The 4,221-nt window shown below is 49.5% G+C and overlaps 1 pseudogene; it reads right to left on the reverse strand.

Annotated features, from left to right (window-relative positions):
- Window positions 1-3,368: 3,368 nt before the first annotated feature.
- The window catches only part of LOC105543963, a 1,221-nt pseudogene continuing 368 nt past the window's right edge, over window positions 3,369-4,221 (reverse strand).

Genomic DNA, 4,221 nt, shown 5'->3' on the forward strand with positions numbered 1-4,221 from the left:
TGTCGCCCAGGCTGGAGTGCAGTGGCACGATCTCAGCTCACTGCAAGCTCCACCTCCCGGGTTCACGCCATTTTCCTGCCTCAGCCTCCCCAGTAGCTGGGACTACAGGTGCGCGTGCCACCACGCCTGTCTAATTTCTTTTTGTATTTTTAGTAGAGACGGGGTTTCACTGTGTTAGCCAGGACGGTCTCGATCTGCTGACCTTGTGATCCACCTGCCTCGGCCTCCCAAAGTGCTGGGATTACAGACGTGAGCCACTGTGCCTGGCCAAATTAATTAATTTTTGAGATGGAGTCTCACTCTGTTGCCCAGGCTGGAGTTCAGTGATCTTGGCTCACTGCAACCCCCACCTCCCGGGTTCAAGCAATTCTCCTGCCTCAGCCTCCTAGGTAGCTGGGATTATAGGTGCTCACCACCCCTGGTTAATTTTTGTATTTTTAGTAGAGACAGGGTTTTACCACGTTGGCCAGGCTGGTTTTGAACTCCTGACCTCAGGTGATCTGCCACCTTGGCCTCCCAAAGTGCTGGGATCACAGGTGTGAGCCACCGGGCCAGCCTGAATTGATAGGAATGAAAATCAGGAGCTCACCAGTGAATTAGTTAGAAAGTGTCAAAATATCAGTAAGCCTCAGTTCCCTCATCTGCAAAGTGGAGATAATAATGCTAACTCATTTGATTGATATTAACATTAAATATAATAATGCGGCCAGGAGCAGTGGCTCATAACTGTAATCCTAGCACTTTGGGAGGCCGAGGTGAGTGGATCACCTGAGGTCCGGAGTTCAAGACCAGCCTGACCAATATGGTGAAACCCTGTCTCTACTAAAAATACAAAAATTAGGCCGGGTGCAGTGGCTCACACCTGTAATCCCAACGTTTTGGGAGGCCGAGGTGGGCGGATCACGAGGTCAAGAGATCGAGACCATCCTGGCCAACATGGTGAAACCCTGTCTCTACTAAAAATACAAAAATTAGCTAGGCGTGGTTGCTTGTGCCTGTAATCCCAGATACTCAGAAGGCTGAGGCAGGAGAAGCGCTTGAACCTGAGAGGCAGAGGTTGCAGTGAGCCGAGATCATGCCACTGAACTCCAGCCTGGCGACACAGTGAAACTCTGTCTTAAAAAAAGAAAAAAAAAATACAAAAATTAGCCAGGCGTGGTAGCGGGCACCCATAACCCCAGCTACTGCGGAGGCTGAGGCAGGAGAATCACTTGAACCTGGGAGATAGAGGTTGCAGTGAGCAGAGATCGCACCACTGCGCTCCAGCCTGGAGGAGAGAGCATCTTAAAAAAAAAAAAAAAAAAAAAGATCAGCCTCCAGCAGCCTGGAACAGCATGTGAGAGTGAGCTGGAGGGGCAAACAGAGGATATTCAGCACACCCCAGCCTCGGGCCCCTTGGGTTCCGGAGGTGAGCATCCTCCTCATGCCCTCATAATTCTTCCAGGTTACTTGCCCAAAGACCACCTTGAGCACATATGTCTCCTCTGCTGAAACTGTTTCCTTTATCTCCAGCGCCTCTTCAGCACTATTCATCACCTTCTAGTCATCCTCTTCTTCACTGAAATGTTAGGATTTCATTCCAAGTCCTGCCATCATCCTGAAGACCCCAAGTTCATGTGAGCAACGCAGTCGACATCCAGGACCTCTCCGTTTCTGGGCTCCCTCATCTTTAGTGATTTTCAGCTCATTCCTCTTCTGCCATCAGCCCTATGGCCATACCCAAGTTCTTGTCAGCCCCTAAGAGAAGCTCTCACCCTCTGAAATGGTCAATTCACAGATCCCTATAGAGAACCGTGAAGGGTCTAATATTTTACCCTACTTGAAAACTAACAAGTTAACCTAGTCTAGTTTTATGGGTGCTGGCACAAGACTCCTGGGTCAGAAATGAAGGACAATTTATTACCCACAGCAATAGCATTAGCCAGACTGACTATTAGAATTTTTGTGCTGGTTCCTTGAGTCCCAATTCCCATGGAGCAACATGAAGAGGGCTGGACTGTACCTGCACACTCAGTGGGTTGCATTATAGGAGAGGAATGCTGAACTGAAGTAGAATCTTTTTTTTTTTTTTTTTTTGAGACGGAGTCTTGCTCTGTCACCCAGGCTGGAGTGCAGTGGCCAGATCTCAGCTCACTGCAAGCTCCTCCTCTTGGGTTCACGCCATTCTCCTGCCTCAGCCTCCCGAGTAGCTGGGACTATAGGCACCCGCCACTTCGCCCGGCTAGTTTTTTGTATTTTTTAGTAGAGACGGGGTTTCACCGTATTAGCCAGGAAGGTCTCGATCTCCTGACCTCATGATCCGCCCGTCTCGGCCTCCCAAAGTGCTGGGATTACAGGCTTGAGCCACCGCGCCCGGCCAGAATCTTTTATTTATTTATTTTGAGACAGAGTCTTGATCTGTTGCCTAGGCTGGAGTATAATGGCGTTATCTCAGCTCACTGCAGACTTCGCCTCCATGGTTCCAGCGATTCTCCTGCCTCGACCTCCCGGGTACCTGGGATTACAGGCATGCACCACCACACCCAGCTAATTTTTGTATTTTTAGCAGAGACAGGGTTTTACCATGTTGGCCAGGCTGGTCTCGAACTCCTGACCTCAGGTGATCCACCCACCTCAGTCTCCCAAAGTGCTAGAGCCACCGTGCCTGGCTGAATCAGAATCTTTTATTTATTTTATTATTATTTTTGAAACAAAGTCTCGCTGTATCCCCCAGGCTGGAGTGCAGTGGCTCAGTCTTGGCTCACTGCAACGTCCGCCTCCCAGTTTCAAGCAATTCTCATGTCTCAGCCTCCCGAGTAGCTGGGATTACAGACGTGTGCCACCACGCCCGGCTAATTTTTCTATTTTTAGTAGAGACAGGGTTTTACCATGTTGGCCAGGCTGGTGTTGAATCCCTGGCATCAAGTGATCCGCCCACCTCGGCCTCCCGAAGTACTGGGATTGCAGGCGTGAGCCCCCACGCCGTGCCATGGAATCAGAACCTTTTACGATGGGCAGCACACAAGCCTGCGCTCTCTAGGGTGATACTATCTTTCTTCCAAGGTCATAAGTCAACTGCCCTTTGCTCTTGAGGAAAACATCTCTACCTTCCAAGATTGTTGACTTGTTTACTATAAAAACTTACTATTAAACAGTAGGTCCTCCAGGCTCAGTGTTCTTCAGTTGAGATGCAAATCCACTGCATGTTTAGCACCCATCTGGCTCATGGCATTGCCACCATGGGACTTGGAGAACATGCAGTGGTAATATAAAGTGTTTTGTTTCTGACCCAGGAGTCTCCTGTCTTTTGCCAACATCCAATCTTTTAGCTTGCATATAGGGTAAAATCAAATCCCAGACTTAACACCTCTGATATAACCAAAGTAAATTTATTTTTTAGAAACTGATGTGTATTTTCCATCAATGTTATTTCCATGTTGCTTAAGAACCCGTGCAGGAACAGTTGAAGACCATTAAGTAGTTGTTTCTACCCATTCAGTGGCCTGAGCTGTGGGAGCTGCAGACCAGTCTTCCGTGGCAGGCTGAACACTCCAGTCTTCAGTAGGGACCTGAGGAGTAGGCACAGAGGGCACCTGCATGCCATCGGACCAGTCTCCAACCTCAGGCTGAGTAGCGGTGAACTCAGGAGCTGGAGCTGTCCATTCGCCCTAAAATTCCTTCTTGGTCACAGTCTTTTCAGCAGCAGCCTGCTCTTTTCCAATCTCTTCAGGATCTCTGTAGAAGTAGAGATCAGGCTTCTCCCACCTCCCATGGGTGTTCGAGGGAAATGGTGCCACACACGCGCAGAACTTCCAGGGCCAGCATCCACCACCTCAGACCCACTGAGGGAGCTCCCTTGTTGTTGCAGGTGATGGCAATGTCCACATCGCACAGAGGAAAACCAGTGTGACATAAAGCAATGGTAGGTAGGTTAATATAAAATGTCTCTGCGAGAGGCTGGTGGTCAGCCCAGGGATCAGCAACCACTAGAAGCTGACTCCCCCTGCAGGCTGCCTGGATCTGGTTAGCGAAGGTTCCAGGAGTGAAGTGGCCAGCAATTGGAGTGGCTCCAGTGGCAGCAGCAAACTTCAGCCCAACCCTCTGGCCAGTATTCTTACAGGACATGACACTGACATCAGCAGGGTTTTTAAAGGCAGCAATGGCATGAGCTGCCAGCAGAAGCTTCTCCCAGGTCCTCTTCAGATGTAGAATGTAGACGCCATCACTTTTCTTCTTCTTCTT

This window comes from Mandrillus leucophaeus, unplaced genomic scaffold (genome assembly GCF_000951045.1).
Source record: "Mandrillus leucophaeus isolate KB7577 unplaced genomic scaffold, Mleu.le_1.0 Scaffold295, whole genome shotgun sequence".
Taxonomy (NCBI): Eukaryota; Metazoa; Chordata; class Mammalia; order Primates; family Cercopithecidae; genus Mandrillus; species Mandrillus leucophaeus.